Genomic DNA, 20126 nt, shown 5'->3' with positions numbered 1-20126 from the left:
CATCTAGGTGGTTAATCACCTGACCCAGAAACATAGCCAGGTGATTGGGGTAGCGGTCATATGTTACAGTTAGAGGTGGTGGTCCCCACACCACGCCTGGGCCCCAATGACCAGCCTGGGGGCTTGGCCCTAGGACGCCCCCTACCGGCCTGGGTGCTTGCTGTCTAGTGTCCTTCTCCGGTGTTGGCCAAGCATCCACGCTGCTTGGCGCCATCATTGTTGAAGGCTGTGCGATGGCTCCCCCAGGAAAGGAGGTGCTCGAGCCGGTTGGCGCCTTAAACCTTGCGCTGGCCAGCCGGAAATGGGATGTTGCCAGCTGGGAGGGAGTGCCCGCAAGGGACCACCACCCTGCATCTGTTTCAGGCCCTGTGGCTGCCCAGGAGCCAGATTCGGGGGGCCCAACTTCCCCAAACCTATCACGTAACACATCCAGGGTCTGGCTACCAGGGGCAGTGGAGTAGCTCCATTCCTCACCATTGTGCTCAGTCAGCCGACGCTCTCTCCATCCCGTCAGAGTCCCACTGGGCCGGCCCATCTGTCTCTGGTCAAGGCCCATGAGCCCCAAAGCCGAGCTCAGCCACCACTCCCCTCCCTGGGTTTGACTGCTGGCACCCTGGGACTCTACCACAGAGGCCACTGGTGGCATCTTCCACACTTTGGGCAGTACCCGTAGCCGAGGCCCCGCTGACCGTCGGGTCTGTGGGCCCTTCCCCCTCTTGAGACAGCGGTTCGGCAGCAAAAGAGGGGCTCCCGAGGCAGCAACCGCCGTCCAGTGGCTGTGCGCAGCTGCACCAGCCGACCCAGCCTCCTTGCCGGTCCTACCACCAGCCGGCGTGTCCTGCACCTGCGCGGCGACAAACGGGAGCTCCGCCGCCAGCAGCGCGGCCGGCTGCATTAGAATGGCTGTCCAGCGACCCTCCTGGGCCAGGGAGGAGCGGGGCATTTCGCGGGAGTCTGTCGAGCCATCAGGGCCTCCGGCAGCCAGGTTAGGAAGGGCCATAGGGGAGGGGAGGGCCCCTGTTGAATGTCGGCCCCGTGAGGCTCGACACCTCTTTAAGCAGACAAATTGTAGCTTAGATAGGTTTTATAACAAAGTTCAACATACAAACAGTTTTCAGCTTTGCACAGGAAATGCCACTGAGCTTGTGCAACCATGTGCTTTCACAAAATGGTGGATTGCACTGAGCTTGCTTGCAGATTACACACACACGCATGAATTGCAGGCAGTAGGAATTCAAACTGTCTTTTGACTATTCTGGATCAAACTGTCATTTAATGATTTTTCCCCTTGCTAAGACCCCTGTGCTGGCCTGTATAAGCGGATTCTATCATTGATAACAGTCTTTGCCAGATAGCAGAACTCATGAAAGTATCTTTTATCATCCAGAAATACCTTTATTTGCATGCAGAGAAGAGTACAGCAGTCAAGGTGAGGTAGATGATAAACACACGATATTTCCAAGGTCAAAAGACAGTAATGACTCACAGTGTCTGCACGTGTGTCTGCTGGTTATGGAGGAGGAGGTGAAACACAAAGGAACAAGAAGGAGGAAGTCTGTCCCAGAAAGGGGAAGGGTGAGGGCACATGGTCAGGAGAAGGAGGAAATACATCAGAGAGTGGGAGGAGTTGGCTGACCCAGTTAAGATAGCATATTATAATTTCCCCAAACAACCACATGGTGGCAGCACAAAGGACTAGGGGTGATATGATAGCAGTCTTACAGTATTTGAGGGGCTGTCACAGAGAAGAGGGGTCTGACCTATTCTCCAAAGCAACTGAGGGCCAGACTAGAAGTAAAGATGGAAACTTATTAAGGAGAAATTTTCTGACTGTGAAAACAATCACTGGATCAGCTTGCCTCCAGACGTTTTGGGTACCCCCTCACTGGGGGTTTTAAATAAGAGATTGGACAGCTATTTGTCCAGAAAGATATAGGGTGTCCTCCTCGAGCAGGGGGCTGGACTAGAAGATCTTCAAGGTCCCATCCAACTCCATTTTTCTGCTTTTGGGATGCAAACTTAAGGTGAGGAAGCTATGTGCTAGCATCCATTTGTATACAAGTTTAGGAAGAATTTGCAATAGAATATGGGCAATGCAGAGACCATCACACAATGATTCTTAAAACCTCACTTCAGGGAACCAGGGGCATCATAGATTGTTACTGATGATACTGTATAGAGGAATTGTATTTCAATCCTAAAGATCTCAGCCAATGTTTTAAAACTGGGAATACTTAAGAAACGACTTTTGCAATTTCAGAATGCTGAATGAGAAATAACCCAGTTGAAAGATCTCCCCCTGGAAACACATTTTTTTAATAGACAGGCTAGAATTAATTACAGCTAAAAGTACAGTGTTGGAACATCACAATTCCTAGAAGCAGTGTGTTTTGTTCCAGCATTCATGAATGTAACAAATGCATTCATGCATGATCCCCGGAGCATTAAAATCTTGTTCAAAGTTGAGGGAAGAAGAAGAAAAATGCATTCCACCATTAGAAATTTCTCTTTTGTTTTCTGCAACTCATGGTGATTTCAGAAAGGAATGCAGAACTGAACTGAGTTTGGAGCATTTCAAAGATTTCATGCTGAAAACATTCATTCCAGCTCCGTTTGCTAAACTCTTAACATGCTACCACGCCTGAGTTCAGCAGGAATGTTTCCCTAAGCCCCTGTAGAAGAAATTTATGTTTGTTCAAAGCAATGTTATAGGCCACAAATGTGTGTACTCCACATGTCTTTGTAATCACATAATGACTCATTTCCTTAATCTCTCATTTCCTATAGCCTCCTTACAAGCATCTCATAAACGGAGCTCCATCACTGCTCTCCTGGCTAGAGTTGGGCAGAATTGCTCCAGCTCCTGCTTCTGGTTGGTTGGCTGAGATTTTTTTTCTCCCTATACCCTCCTCCCTCCACCTCAATGTTCCTTCCATTAGGCATTGTCTTCTGCTATAGTGACACCTACTGATGAAGTAAGAATGCATTAACTACAGGATCCCCTGGCACCAAATTTGGCTAGCATCTACTTTCTGACCTCAACCAGATGTTCCTGCTTTGGAGCAAATTAAGTTCACACCCCACAGAGTAGAGCTTCACACGCTTTTGACATAAAGATGTTAGTGGCTGGTGAACAAGAACAGAATGGCTTTGGTGTTAATTTATTCAGGGAACTCAAAAAATCTTGCTTTACCTTTGTCTCTACAATTTGTCTGCAATCAAGACTTTGGTTTGGCCTGCTAATTTAAAGATATGAACGTACCATTGCATTATGAGTCTCGGTCTCAGAGCTGAGTGTTATGGAAAAGAGTAAGAAATGTAGGATTCGTGCATTCCATATCCCTCTAAAATAATGATATTCAGCCCACTTTTCACTTTTAGCCTCAGTGAAGTTTACTTTGCTCAGCTAATGACCTTGGCAATTTAGCCTTCAAGTTAAATATTTTTTAAAAGGAATTATCTCATCCCTCAATGGCTGGGGAGTGGAACTGAGTAAGACACCGCTGTAATAAAAACACACATCAGAAGACAGTTCTATCAGCATTTACGTGGAGAGAAAGGTCTGAAGAACTGCAGCCAGCCAGGCACTTGCCTCAGCGACTTCTAAAATAATTCCCTGGGGTGATAGGGACTGTGAGTTTAGCCAGAAATGTTTAGACTGAATTTTAGACCAAGCAAGTTTCACAAAACCATAACCCCTTTGCAAGTTCAGTCTCAACGATATGGTAGAATTTCACTCTGAAATAAAGCCCAGATTTTTAAGCAAGCCTTCGGTGCTAATTTAATATATCAACAGTCGATGTAAGATTTAGTAGATCAAGTTTCACCGGTTAACATTAAATCCATTTCTAGGTTTTTTTTGGGGGGGAGTTATCCACAAAATGCTCTTTAGTAGGTCACTTCAGTGTCAGTGGGACTCTAAAGGTAACTGCCACAGGCCAGAACTCTCTGTATTAAAGCCATGTGCTTAAAGCCAGAGTACAGCAGGAGCCTTTATTGGAGCCTCTGTAACTTGGGTGTCAAACGCAATCAGGTCACGTGATGTATCATGACATATCACAATGTTTTTTGCCTTTGGAGAGCCGGGGTAGCCTGTATGTGACGCATCTGGCCTGTGGGCCGCCGGTTTGACACTCCTGCTCTATAACATGTTCCTACAACATCTTGCTTCCTAGACATCAATGAGTAAAGTCATTGCATTGACTTAATTCACACCACTGAGTCTACTAACAGCAACCCTCAACTTATCGCCCCCATTTCTCCTTTATATTTATATTTTAATTTAGCTAATTAACCTGTAGTATGCCACTAAACATAACACATTTAAAATGTAAAACTATCCACAATGGAAATAAAAAACTAGAAAAAAAATATTTTGTTGCAAAGTGACAGAATAGAATTAAAGTATTTCTCTATAACATAACTGATTCTCTTTTTAACGGATCTCCCAAAAGGATTTGATCCTTTTCCTTTTTTCCTTCCCCCCCCCTTCAAACTTGACAGTTGTTTCTTTTCTAAATATTTTTCTCAGCTGATCTTTCTCATTGCTTATTTACTCTGATTTCATCCACTGGTCCATCACAGATTTTTTTCTGTCAAATGTTCCTTCAGAGTAACATTAGTTGTAGGGTATGTGGATGTACATGGGGTGGAAATGTTAATTGGCTACTCCTGGGTAAAGCAGGCTTTGCTAAGGACCTGAGAATATGGGAACCACTCTTCTAGGGGGTAATGCATGAATTTGCCTCTGTTTCTCTTTTTAATTGCAGCAATCTATGTAGTCCAGTGCAGACGTTTGCCTTCTAGCCACTAAGAAGATACCCACTGATCTTAATAAATGAACACCAGACAGAACTGGTATTCAGATCACTTAGACACAGTCTACTTCCAGTTAGTGACAGGCACTCTATTTTTATTTCTGTTATGCTAAATATAAATCTAGCTAGCTAGAGGGTCCCAAGGCATCTCTCTTATCATTGAGGTAGATGGATAATAACAAGTTGCAAATCTGGGACAACCTGTGCTTCTGCTCTCTAAATCACAAGACCAGATACACAAAATGGGAATCTTTATCATCCCGTGATTCTGCTGACTCATTTCTGTGAGGGTGCCTACTGGTGACAACAGGCAAGATAGAAGCAATTATATATTCAGATGGCCTTTTCATTGAGCCACTCTGAAAGTCAGAAGAATCCCATTTGACTGCTCCTTGCAGAACCATTATAGCTTGATAGGGGGGGGGAGCCTCTGTCTGAGATGCAGTGTGTGTGTGTATGTGTGTGCACAACAATTTTGGCCTTTTGAAAGGCCATGAAAACAGAAGACCTGGCTTTTCCCCCAGGAACAGACCAGGATGTTAGATGAGCCCAACATAGGTGCGGTTTATGTGATACGTTTGGTGTTTTACTTATCGTATTATGATTATTGTAATTCTGCTTTCATGCACAGTTTTTAGTCAATTTTTGTTAGCTGCCCATAATTCATATGTAAGATGGGCAACCACATTCGTTTTCCAAACAAATGTTTATTTTATTTACTACTGAGAAACTAAAGCCTTGGGTCATCTCTTATAATGCTAAGCATACATTTACAATCAATGTTTAGTAGATTTGGCCATCTCTGTAAAATTTGCTCAAAATATCCTTTGTGATTTATGGTAACCAAACAGCCCTCTGGATGCTGGGGGTCTTGATACAAAGACAATGCCCTCATCTTCTAATATTATAATAATGAGGATGACTGGATTCTGTGAAAGGAAAATTTAAAAATTGGACCTAATTCTGAAGGTAGAAATCTGGGGAAAATAGATGTGAGATGCATTACCAGCTTATTACAGGTATAATCATACACAGGAAATCTCTTGACCTGACACTATCCAGGTCTACTGGGTAAATTTCCATTATCCCTAACAGCACGACTAGAAATAACTTGCATGATTTATTCCTAAACAGGAGGAAAATCCCTGGCCTTTTCTGTTGGCTTTATATTGTTGTCTTTGCTGTTGTTTGATTCAGCAAGTATTTACTTTATGTGCTTTTATTTGGGCCTCAAACTCTTGAATACTATCAAGGAGGGTTCAAATAAACTGTGTTAATGTATTAAAAATAAACTCAGCAGGCCTGTAGAAAGAAAAGTACAATGTGTAGGACAGCGAAGTTAGTTTGGGTCAAGTTGACTCAGATGGCAGCATCACTACAGCAATGAATGATGAAATGTCATTTGCAAAAATTTACCACAGCAGACTGGCATAGCATTGCAATGATGGTTCTTGACCCAAGTTTCTTTTGGGTCACACAGAAGGCAATAAATGTAAATACACTGGTGATTCAGGAATGCAGGCAAATGATACAATTTAAGTGTACTAAACAGGGCCGGTTGGCTTAGTAAGATACACAACCATCTATTCATTTCTTACATTTTAATTTAATCTGCTGTTTTTGCGAGAAGGTTAAAATGAAATAGATTCATGGCCCACCCATTGGTCATGGTGGAATGACATTTTTCCATCTCATACTTCTAGGACATGGTCTGATTTGACATGGTAACCTAATAATGAAGCATGCCCAGGTTAGAATGCAATCAGCTATAGCCCAGTCCGTTTATGATGTTAGCTCTTGGACAGCAGGGAGCCATAAACAGTTGCATAACAGGAGCCAAAACTAGGGGGTCAGGAGGACAAATCCAGGCACCCAAACCAGGAATGTTGCAGACTACAGTTTTGCCAGGCAAAATCTCAGCTGAATCTCTGGAAGCCTTTAATGTTGCACTCTGCCAAGTGGCCTATAAAGAAGTCACTGTTTGATAGAAGTTGCATTCATTTAATAACAGACCGAAAACGAAAATATGGGAGTGCTATTTGATTCTTTCCTGACCACTGTAGTTTTGATTTATACATTCATTTAGAATGTCAGTTATTCCTTTTTTTATTTTAAACTTGTTTCTTCAGAGTTATTCAGATAACTGTTATGGGAAAGAGAGTTAGCAGAGAAAAGAAGGATGACATTGTAATCAACGTGATTTCTCCTCAAAAACGGCTTAGAAAAATTGGGCAAGAGCCAAATGCACCTTTACAAAATAAGAGGCTAGTTGATCACCCAGCTGAGAAAGAGTTGGTGACTTTAATTGTGTAAAATTTGACAATGTATAAGGTTGTCACTTTGGGAGAAGGATGCATCCTAGAAAATTTTGGAAGATTCTAGAAGTCAGCCAAGAGAATTAATGCATAAATCACCCATTCTCTCACTCTCCTCAACCCTGCCATCTAAATTAAAATGTGATACTATTTGAACCTTAGTTTTACAGCTACTGTTTTCCATGGTAAAACTTTGAGATTAGGCATCTGATTGTGCCAGTTTTTAATGAACATTGCCCAACATGGATTATTTTTTCTTATTCTTTGTTCTGAAGATATCAGTAGAGTTGGTGATCATGGAGAGCCTGATTTTTCTCAGTAATAGGCAATATCCTTAATATTTCTTCCATACAGAACTTTTATAGAACAGAATTTGTCCCAACTCCACCACTTAAAAAACACACCCTTCAACCCTATCTTATGCCTGTAAAAATAGATATTGGTTGCTCTAAAAGTAATTTCAAATTCATTCCAACTACTCATTTTAAAGTTTCGACAAAATTTTGGAGCACTTGAAATTGTACACTAGTAATCTCAGTTTAATCCCTGATCTACCTCCCACGTAACACCCCAAGAATTAAAAAAAAAAAAGATTTACTGTAAGTGGGGGGAGGAGGATAGGGAGGTAATAGAGATTTCCCATCAATAGTGAAGAGGCCCACTGGGTCCTTTCAGTGGTTGTAAACTGACTGATTTGCCAGCCTGATCAGAATGCCCTGAAGGTCTTTTTATTATTATTATTTTTTTAATTCCATTTATATCCCGCCCTTCTCCGAAGACTCAGGGCGGCTTACAAGCTTAGCAGTAGCCTTCATTCTATGTATATGCCTGCTTATTAGGGCTTTCATACACCCCCCAAGCGGCATTATTACAAAGTCAGTTTAATTGCCCCCAACAATCTGGGTCCTCATTTTACCTACCTCGGAAGGATGGAGGGCTGAGTCAACCGTGAGCCTGGTGGGACTCGAACCTGCACTAATTGCAGGCAGCTGGTGTTACTTAAGGAGGCATTAGCCCACTGCTCCACCAAGGCTCTTTTAAAAGCTATTTTTATGATGCTGAGGTGAGGTTTAATTTTTTTTCCTCTCAGGTTTTTTTTTTTGGTAAGAACTGCATCTGTTAAATTTGGCCATTAAGTGAAGATTTTGGTAGCTTGTTTACAAGAACTTAAGCACACCCTGGGATTTCTTAGAAAATCAAACGGGAAGGTTTTAATTTTTCAAAACAATGAAAAGGCAACATTGATAATGACTCACATATTTGCTAACAGTTCCTATTTAGTAAGGCTACCCTGGCATTTTTATAGTGTGTACATGGCTACAAATCTAGGTCCAAATTATCCATCTCAGTTAGCTGAAATGTTTGCAGACTAAGTGAATCACATATAAGATCACCTCCTCTCTTCTGTTGGGGTTATTGCAAAATTTGGAAAGTGCAGTACACTGTTAGGCCTGGTGGGGGTGTGCAAATCAGACGTTTGGTCTTTAGTAGGTCACTGAGAAATGTATAAATATGAGGAAATGTATTATATGTTCACTGAATTAGAACAAGATATATCACAAATGTTTGAATTATGGAAGGTTTTCCATAAAAAGATTTGTTGCAGAATATAGTATAGTGGTATGTGATAGAAGTAAAGCATGTATAAGTATACAGGAATAAGACAAGTAGCGTGATGTCCTCTTGGCTGTTCTATGTACAACGGATACATGAAGGAATACTTATGGTAATGACAGAGATGTGTTGGCTGGGGAAGTGAACATTTGTGTTCTTTTGTATGCTGTGTTGGCTAAGAATCTGACCAATTTGTAGAAGCTTTAGAAAGACTGTATGATGCAATCAGGTCTATAGAACTGAAATGTAATTTACCAAAGACCAAAACATTTCTATTCCACAGGGAATTGTTGAAAACTTAGAGCAAGCAGATGGATTTGTGTAATGTTTACCGAATAGAAAAATATGAGTGTGAAAACGTGAAACACATGAAAATGCTGGTAGAAAAGTAAGTGGGTTGTATATTGTCTGTTGTGAAGAGTGAACGTGTGTTAAAAGTAGTAAAAATGGCTGTATATAGGAGCTTGCTTCTCTCCCAGAGATGTTTTTTCACGAGGCAACTGGACTTTCTTGGTTTTTCTTTGAAGACATTTCACTCCTCATCCAAGAAGCTTCTTCAGCTTCTTGTATGAAAAACAAAATGTCTTCAAAGAAAAAACAAGAAAGTCCAGTTGTCTCGTGAAAAAAACATCTTTGGGATAATTGACCTGAATGACTGAGAATCTCCACAGACAGCTTGCTTCTGTGGGGTGGGTATATTTGGAAAAGCATAAAAATAAGTAGTAAAACAGATTACGTGGGAACTGTGAACAGTAAAACAAAAATGAGCATTGAATGAATGAGGATTACATAGGAATGAATGAAGTTGGTGTGTTTGACAGGCAGAGAACAAGTGAGAACCAAACTGTAAAACAAATATATGTGGAGGAAATAAGGTTGATTGAATTTCTGTTGCATCATCATCTTTTATTTCTTTTCTATACTTTGCATAAGACTGTTTACTCAATAGGGAACTGGATAATGGTGGGTATGAAGATATGTCACTATTATCAAGAAAAATGTTGTTATAATTTGTGCCACATGCACATCAGCAAAGATAGTGAAGCTGAATCACCAATTTCTCTTCTCTCTGACATGGCTCCAGCAAACAATAAATTCCTGAGATGTAGGAAGCAATCCTCGTAGGGGGATCCTGGAACCCCCACAGACCGCATCCCCGGGTGGCAGATTGGGGGCCCCTACCCATTACGGCTTTTATGCTGTAACGGTCGGTTTGAGGGAATCAAATACCTCCCGTGGACCAACAGGCCTGGTAAGTGGCATCTGGCTCCCCAGTATCAACTGAAGGCAGAGACCATATTGGTTGGAACGGCTTCAGAAGAACAGCACATGGTGTGGTGGCAGCTACTTGAACAGCGTGTGCACAGTGGTGTAGAAAGCAAAGGGAAGACTACTACACTATATATTTCCCAGGAAAGTCATGTTAATGGTGGCAAAACCTAACAATGGCCCTGACTACAGGCACCCCTTAAATGGGGCAGGGGTGCTAAGAATCTCCTGGTCCGCTAGAAGCATGATAAACCCAAAACTACGAATTGTTACATGGAATCTGAGAAGCCTATATGAAGCTGGGAAAACACACAACACTATCCAAGAAAAGTCCAAATGCAATATCTCTATATTGGGAGTGAGTGAAATGCACTGGCCTGAAAATGGAATGTGTAGAATAGGAAATTATAGTATCTACTACTCTGGTGAGATGCGCTGGCTCAGTGGGTTAGGATGCTGAGCTTGTCGATCAGATGGTCAGCAGTTTGGCGGGTCGAATCCTGAGTGCTGCATAACAGAGTGAGCACCTGTTACTCATCCCAGCTTTTGCCAACCTAGCAGTTCGAAAGCACGTAAAAATGCAAGTAGAAAAATAGGGACCACTAGGGTGGGAAGGTAACAGCGCTCCGTGAGCCTTTGGCGTCTAGTCATGCCGGCCACATGACCACGGAGATATCCTCGGACAAGCACTGGCTCTTTGGCTTTGAAATAGAGATGAGCACTGGCCCCTAGAGTTGGAAACAACTAGCACACATGTGCGGGGGAACCTTTACTTTTTACCTTTACTCTGGTGAGAATAATAATAAATAATAATAAACCTTTATTGTCAAATTACAACATGTGTACATTGAGATTAGCTGAGCCTCCCCCCGTGCTCTCTCCCCCCAACACACAGTGACAACAAACCCTCCATCCTACCACACCATGTGAACCAACTACACCACACACTGGCCTCCCAAGTCAATTCTGCATAGGTTCACACAGATTATATCCCATTTAAAAGCCTAACAGCCCACAGATAGAAGCTATTTTTCAGCCTGTTTGGTATGGCTGGCTATACTCCTATATCTCCTACCAGATGGTAGGAGAGTAAAGATATACCATCCAGGGTGTAAGTCATCCCTGAGAATCTTCCTCACTCTAAGGCAATGAGCCCTGGCGATGTCATCCAGTGGTGTCAGGGGACAGCCCACAATGTCTTGTGCTGTGCTCACTACCCTCTGTAATACATCGAAGTGCAGTAGCTATAATCATAAGCAATCTTGTAAATAAATGCATCAAGTCCTTTATTCCTGTATCTGATAGAGTGGTGATGATCCAAATAAATAGTACTCCAGTAAATATGAATGTTATACAAGTTTACACTCCCACAGCTGACAGTGATGAGGAGGATTTAGAGAAGTTCTACAAAGATATAAGCAGTGTACTGAAAACCCTAAAAAGTAGTGATAGCACAATACTCATGGGGGACTTCAATGCAAAAGTGGGAGAAGGAAGTGATGCTCCTGTAGTTGGAAACTTTGGCTTAGGAACCAGAAATGGTAGAGGGGACAGATTTGTAGACTTCTGCAAGGAATATAGGCAATGTGCGATGAATACTTTTTTCAAGTTGCCAAAAAGACGCCTCTGCACTTTGAGATCAACAGCAGATACATGAAATAATGTAGTAAGGAACCAAATTGACTATTTTACAATAAACAAAAGATTTAGAAACTCAGTAAAATTAGTAAAGACATACCCAGGTGCAGATGTACCATCCGATCATAATCTACTACTTGCCGAAGTCCAGCTGAAACTAAAAAGGATGAAAAACCTGAATCCTGCTAAACCAAGAATTGATAGAGACTTCATCATTAAACATGGAGGTAAGATAAAAGAACTAGAAAATCATTTAAGAGAAACCAACAACCTGAATGATGATGTATAAGTGAACTGGAATAAATTTAAAAATATAATAGTAGAGGTAACAAATTCCAAACAGAGAGAGGGGTACCACAAGAAACAACAGTGGATGACGGAGGAAATTCTTCATCTCATGGATGAAAGAAGACCTTATAAAAATAAAAACAAAGAAAAATACAATGAATTGCAGAAAACAATTAGAAGAAAAATTCGACTGGCAAAAGAAAAGTGGTTTGCAAAGAGATGCAAGGAAATAGAAGAGACAGAATGTATGCATGATAATTTCAATTTACACAAAAAAAAGTGAAAGAAGCAGCAGGCCTCTACAAAAAGAAAACCAACAATTTAGTTGACAAAGAGGGGGAAATTATCTTAGATGAGGACAAAAAACTAAAAAGATGGAAGGAATATATTGAAGAACTTTTTGAGGACACTAGGGATGATATAGATATGGGAAGTATAAAAACTGGGCCAAACATCACTGTGGAGTTTAAACATGCAATAAAAATAGCAAAAACAAGGAAAGCCACAGAACCTGATGATATCCCAGTAGAAATTTTAAAATTGCTGGAAGACAATGGGAAGAATTTTTTACTGCAGCTCTTCAATCAATACATGAAACAGGAAAGATACCAAATGATTGGTTAAAATCAACGTTTGTGACAATCCAAAATAAATAAATAAATAAATAAATGCAAAGAAGTGTACCGAATACAGAACAATAAGCTTAATGAATCATGCCCTGAAAATATTCCTGAGAATAATTTATGCAAGAATATACAACAAAATTGAGGAGCGTCTAGGTAACACACAATTTGGTTTCAAAAACACCCTTGGTACATGAGATGTGCTATTCAGCATTCAAGTTCTTGTATAGCGCTGTAGAGATGTCGATCACAGTGTTTACATGTGCTTCATTGATTTTGAAAAAGCATTTGATAAAATAAGACACAGCAAACTATTAGAAATCCTGAAACAAGGGGGATTGGATGACAAAGACATCGAAACCATAAAGAATCTATACTGGCATCAGGTAGCAAATGTGAGACTAGACCAAAAATACTCAGCTGATGCAGAAATACGAAGAGGGGTCAGACAGGGATGTATTCTGTCTCCACTGTTGTTCAATATCTACTCTGAGTCAATGAGGCACTGGAGAACATTGATGCTGGCATCAATGTAAATGGTGTTTGGATCAACAATTTAAGATATGCTGACGATACAGTTCTGCTTGCCAGTAAGCATGAAGACCTTCAGCTCCTCATCAACAGAGTCACAGAAATATCTGAAAAATATGGCTTGAAGCTTAACACCTCAAAAACCAAGATCATGGTCGTCAGCAAACAACCCAATAAATTTGGAAGGAATACCATTAGAAAAAGGTGAAAGGATCGCACACCTCGGTTCTAATTTACATGAAAGCTGGGACATGACCACTGAAGTAAAGACAAGGATAGAGAAAGCTCAAACAGCATTCTTCAAAATGAAAAAGGTGTTCTGCATTCACGACATAAGCCTAAGATTGAAAATCAGGCTTGTCAGATGTTATATTTTTTCTATCCTGCTCTATGGAGTAGAGAGTTGGTCTCTGACAGAAGACCACCTGAAGAGGCTAGAAGCATTTGAAATGTGGATTTACAGGCGGCTGTTACGTATAAGCTGGGTTGACAAGATCAGAAATGAGGAGGTGATAAGCCGGCTGGGAAAGCCAAGGGAAATCATCAAAACAATTAAAAACGAAAGAAGCACCAAAGAAGAAGAACTTTGACAGATTCTTATTCAGAAATCACTGGGTGAACAGATTTCTTTTGGAATACGTGGATGGTCTGGAAGATATCCAAGCCATGGCCCATATGGGGCTTTAAAGGCACAGTAATAACCACCTCTTAAATTGCAGCCACAATTGGCAACTAGGGTAGCTCGCAAGGTGGAAATGTTATAGGAGCAAATTTAGATGCATCTGGACAAGCTGTGCACTGAACCAATTTAAATAATTTCTGACTGCTCCTCAAGACAGCTTCATGAAGAAAAATACTGGAATTATTTGTGGCAAATTGCCTTTGTTGCTTTTCATAGTGTTATCTGCCTTAATATCAAGGTCTACTTCTTTTGTCCCAAAGTCCAGGGAACTGGACTTTCGTTGTTTTTCCTTGAAGACATTTCCCTTCTCATCCAAGAAGCTTCTTCAGTTCTGACTGAATGGTGGGGAATAGAAGGATTTATATTCCTTTTAGTCTTCTCGTTGTTAGTACTCTTGTTGAGGCCACTTGGAGGTTTATCTGTGCCCTCAGAGTCACCTGATTAGTGCAAATTGGTGTGGAACCTTTTTGGAACTGCTGAAAGGACTGTGTTGTAAATAGGACATAGGTGGTGTCATATCCATCCCGCTCTATTGTTCAGTTTTAACATAGATGGCTTCTTTGACCCTTCTTTCAAACCAGTGGTCTGCTCTGTCCAGAATGTGGACCTTGTTGGCCTTTGTCTTTCAAATGCAGATGGACTGCTGAGTGCTGTCCTGTTGGGTTTGCCAGGCATTTGTGAAGTGCTTGTTTTGTTACTCCAGTGTACAGGGCAACAAGCTTCTGCCTCAGTGTATTTTTGCATGTATCTTGCATGTATATTGTGTTGCTTGAAAATCCTATTGAGCTTTTCAGATATTCTTGTGATGTATGGAATGACAATGTTACTTCATTTATTGTTCACTTCTTTGTCTGTTAGACAATGAAAATGGAAATGATTTGAATTTAACTAAAAAAAGTGGAAGAAAGAAAAACTGACTGATTTACCAGCCTGGTCAGAATGCCCTGAAGGTCTTTTAAAGCATTTTTTATGGTACTGAATTGAGGTTTAACATTTTTTTCTCTCTCAGGATTTTTGATAAGAACTGTAACTGTTGAATTTGGCCATTAGGTGAAGGTTTTGGTGGCTTGTTTACGCGGTGGCTCAGTGGGTTAGGACGCTGAGCTTGTCGATCAGAAGGTCGGCAGTTTGGCAGGTCGAATCCCGAGTGCCGCGTAGCAGAGTGAGCGCCTGTTACTCGTCCCAGCTTCTGCCAACCTAGCAGTTCGAAAGCACGTAAAAATGCAAGTAGAAAAATAGGGACCACTACGGTGGGAAGGTGACAGCGTTCCGTGCGCCTTTGGCGTCTAGTCATGCCGGCCACATGACCACGGAGACATCCTCGTACAAGCGCTGGCTCTTCGGCTTTGAAACGGAGATGAGCACCGGCCCCTAGAGTTGGAAACGACTAGCACGCATGTGCAGGGGAACCTTTACCTTTACCTTTACTTAAGCATGCCCTGGAATTAGATAATAGAAAAAGAAGAGAACAATAAAGAAAGCAACATTTTCATTCTATACGTCACAGAAATATCTGAAAAGCTGAGGAGGATTTTTAATCAACGCAACCTACATGCATGCTTTAAACCCAAGAATATACTGCAGCAGAAGCTTGTCCACCCCTAGGTTAAAACACTCAGGCACAAACTGAGCAATATGATACACCCAGTACAATGCAGTGAGACATGTGCAGATCTGTACATTGGAGAAACAAAGCAAACACTTCACAAATGCATGGCACAACAAACCCATCAGGATAACACTCAACAGTTCATCTCCATTTGAAAGGCAAAGGCCAATCTTTTCAAGACAGCAAGAGCCACATTCTGGAAGAGAGGACCACTGGTTTGAAAGATGTCATCTACATTAAGGTCAAAGATGCCATCTATATTAAAATTGAACAGCCTTCTCTCAACAGTGGGGGAGGGATATGACACCACCTATCTTCCTGTTTACAACACAGTCCTTTCAGTATTTACAAAAAGGTTGTCAGAACCCTATGTTCTGTGTGCATGGGATTTCTTATTCTTTTCGGGTTCTGCCATTCTCCTGGGGGTGGAGGGGGAAGCTTGAGGTGCTGATGTATATTTGCTTTGCTCCGTCTCTTGCTCTATCCTCTTTGATGTGTCTCTAACGGGGTGAGAATGGAATGTACCTCTGGCCATCTGCCTTATCTCCAAGCACGGAAGAAGTGGTGCAGACACCTAACAGCCTTGGAAGCGGCACCTTATCACTCTGTTCCCACATCTGTGATTTGGCCTGTTTGAACTGTCTGGATGGACAGTTTTGGTGGAGTTACTATGGACACTTTTAGTTACTTGACTTGCGTGGGAAACCCTCAGATCCTGCCTTCTATTCTTGCTGTCAACACCTCCCAATAAAGGTTCCTTTTGAAATGATGCCATTTCAAGAGTTCTGCTTTCTTGTGAGAACTGATTGAGATGGGTCCTTACAAAGGTTCCATACCCAATTGCACTGTTCAGATGACTCCAAGGGCACAGATAAACCTCCAAGTGGCCTCAATGATTCTCAGAAAGAGTGCTAATGACCAGATGACTGCAAGGAATATAAATCCTTCCATTCCATACCATTCAGTCAGAAATGAAGAAGCTTCTTGAATGAGAAGCGAAATGGCTCCAAGGAAAAACAATGACCATTTCCCTCTTGAAAAAGCACCTTTGGGACAACCATGACCTGGATGACATCTACTTCTTTTCTACTTTACTCACTAGAGTAGTTCTTCCAGCAAATCTTATCATTGTGTGATAATATAACAGAATAATAGAATAACAGAGTTGGAAGTGACCTTGGAGATCTTCCAATCCAACCTCCTGCTTAAGCAGGAAACCCTCTAACATTTTAGACAAATGGTTGTTCAATCTCATGTTAATAATATGAAGAGATTTGTTACTCTGAAGTTAATTTGGGTTATGAGAAAGGAATTGGTGGAGAAAGTGACTGTTCCAGAATCACACAGATGCTTCAGCACCTAAGGAGGTCCAGATCCTGAGCCTCCCTGATGTTAATGCAGCACCTTAACTACTCTTTGCCTTTGCCCTTACCCATTTAGGGGAGAGGGGGGATGATGCTTCCAGCAACAGGTGGAATATAATCCCGCATTAGTAAAATGGGGATCAAATACAGATGACTTGCCAGGAAGAAGCCCCCTAGAGGGGTAAAGAAAAATAAGCAAAATTCTAGAAGCAACAGGAGGAAGCTGTTCTCATTAAGTCTGGCTTTCCTTGGATTTTTGTAGAGCAAACCTTTGTGGTGGGAATATAGTTTGAAAAGTGTGACATTAGATGCTTAACAATAGAATGATCAGTAAATGTCCCTGACAGAATTTTAAAGGATGTGGGTCTGTACTATTTGCTTATTAGCCTTTAAAAAAAAAAGCTTTTGCGTAAGCAGAATTTTGAACTTGGCATTGTTCTTGTGGAACTGTGCATTGTTTCTGTTCTGAACTGCAATGTTTGAATTGCCTTAAAAAAAGGGGTGGGGGGAAGGCTTGAGTTAGAATTGAAAATCATTCTGTTCCTGTCACTCAACCAACTAGCTTTCTTTGCCGCAACGAAGCTTGATCTCTTCTTCCAGCCTGTAGAAAAGTGAAGGTTTCGTGTTTGCTCAAGGTTGCTTTTTTATTGTAATTTGTCCTCCTGCCTTCTCCATCCAATGCTTGCCCTTGATGCTATGAAAGAGGAGTTCCAGGCTATACTGCAATGGGCCAAGCAGATGAAAGCCTGCCAAATGTCCGCACCCCAAATACATGGGGAGTGTTTTCACCCCAGTCTCCCTGGCACTTGCCTTTCAATCAGGGTGTGGTTTTGAACAACGGCACACAAGATTCCTCAAGCGGTTCTTGGAGGGCCTGTCGCCAAGTACAAAATAATTTATTAAACAAACCAATCCCTCGCATATGGAAGATCTTAATGCATTGAGATTTATGGAGGTGCTTGTGCACAAAGGCAAACACGCCCAAAGCATGTGGCTTTATGGCCTGTGGGCCTGGTCCTGCAGGAAGTCAGAGTGCCCTTGATCACTACTATTAATAGCTGGTTTGCTCATACACATTCCCCCAAGAAACAAAAGGGTGGGGCACGGGAAAAAAATACACATATGCACCTTGCCAGGTAAGGCAATGTATATAGCAAGATCTCTTGGAAACAGTCATTGCTTCATTTGCTGGATTTTCTGGATATATTATTTTACGGTGTTTGCATAAAATGCATTTGAAAATAGAATAACTTTCTTTCCAGAGTGGAATTAGTGGGCCAAGTCTCGTTTGCAAGGTGATTTCTCTTTGGGGACTAACTGGAAGATGTCATTGCTTAATTCCTTCCACTTTGAGAATGATTGGAAACCCAGGAGGTCAGTAGAATGCTACGGTTACAGTGTTTGAACTGGGAGTGAAGTTTTTAGGGATGGTTTCTCACCAATCACCTTTTTAAATATCATGTTACTGAATGCTTTTAAGAAAATGGTCAATTGTGGATCTCTGTGATGATGATACAAGGCTGTTAAGGCAGGGGTCCTCAACCTCCAGTTCACGGATTGGCACCAGTCCGCAACATGCTAGAAACTGGTCTGTGTAAACAAGCAGAACCCCATCCGTGCATGTGCAGGGTGCAGGCAGCCTGTGAAACCACAGCCCCTCTGGTCCATAGAAAAGCCTCTCTCCATGGAACTGGTCCCTGGTGCCCAAAAGGTTGGCAGCCGCTGTGTTAGAGCAGAAGGAGGTTTAATAATACTTTTTAATCCCCTGCAGATTAAAATACTGATTTAGGTAGCTCCTCATTTGACAGTTTATATTTAAGGTAAAGGTAAAGGTTCCCCAGCACATGCGTGCTAGTTGTTTCCAACTCTAGGGGCCGGTGCTCATCTCTATTTCAAAGCCAAAGAGCCAGCGCTTGTCCGAGGACGTCTCCGTGCTCATGTGGCTGGCATGACTAGATGCCAAAGGCACATGGAATGCTGTTACCTTCCCACCGTAGTGGTCCCTATTTTTCTACTTGTATTTTTTACGTGCTTTCAAACTGCTAGGTTGGCAGAAGCTGGGACGAGTAACACGCGCTCACTTGCTATGTGGCACTCGGGATTCGACCCGCCAAACTGCCGACCTTCTGATCGACAAGCTCAGCGTCCTATTTACGCCTGATCCCATTGGCTGACTGCAGTGCAATTTCTGGTGTCAGTATCTGCTTTGTCTATGGAGAAGCATTAGTGCTATTTTCTGCTCAATGTTATTTCTCTTTAGGTACCGTATGTTCTTGAATGGTCCATTTTGTTCTACTACCTACAGAGCTACTGGTGTACAGCCACATCCTCCTTAATCAAATTCTTCATCCTTCATTAAATGTCTAAAAGAAGGATATGCAAGGGCCATCTTCTTTTATGAATGCCTGTTTGCTTAATTTATTGAGAGAAACATTTGATCTGGGCAACCTGTCTACTGGAAATAGATTGATCATTACACCAGCAGTGATACCATGGCTAGGAACTCTGGCTCAAAAAGATTTATCGTTTTTCCTTACATAAATTAGGAAGACTTTTCTGGGCATCAGACCTAGGAACAGAGGTAAAGACATCTGCTTTTATTCATTTTGCTATTTAATATTTTTGCATCATTTAATTCTAAGCTTTGGCTGTTTGTTGTATGGTGCTTACTGTAAGCCATTATGACTATTGAGTAAACCTTTATTTTTATTTTTTTAAAGAAAATCCATTCCATTGTGTGGATGTTTTATTCTAACTCTTATTCAAGCTATAGTACACTTTAGGACTGTTGCTCTTGTTTGAAGTAGTAACTATACAATGGTAAGGATATGAACTAAATTTGGCCTTGGGTTTCTATGGAGCAGCTCTGTTACAAGATTCTCCAAAAGTGTGGCCAGAATCTGTATTTTCAATTGAAAATCCATTTCTTTATGGAATATGCATCCAAAAAGATTTGCATGTTCCTGAAACTTCTATAGATAAAGAAAATTGCCAGTTAGTTTTGACTCCTGGTCTTTGTATCAAAAAGTCCTAGTTACAGTATATTTGAAAAAGAGAATTATAACATTGGAGAAATGTTCAAAAGCCTGCATTTCAAAGGGGTGTTCTCTCTCTCTCTCTCTCTCTCTCTCTCTCTCTCTCTCTCTCTCTCTCTCTCTCTCTCTCTGTGTGTGTGTGTGTGTGTGTGTGTGTGCGCGCGCGCGCGTGATCTTCAAATTAGCCTTGATCCCCAGCAACTGCCTGGATAAGCCCCTGCAGTTTTCTTGGCAAGATTTTTGGAAGTGATTTTCAAGACCACCTAGGAGGTTTCAAGGAATTTATGTCTATGGAGATTCTCAGTCATCCAGGTCCCAAAGGTGCTTTTTTAGGATCTTTC

The sequence above is a fragment of the Vipera berus genome, assembly GCF_964194415.1.
Source record: "Vipera berus genome assembly, chromosome: 1".
Lineage (NCBI taxonomy): Eukaryota > Metazoa > Chordata > Lepidosauria > Squamata > Viperidae > Vipera > Vipera berus.
This window is presented reverse-complemented; position numbering follows the sequence as displayed.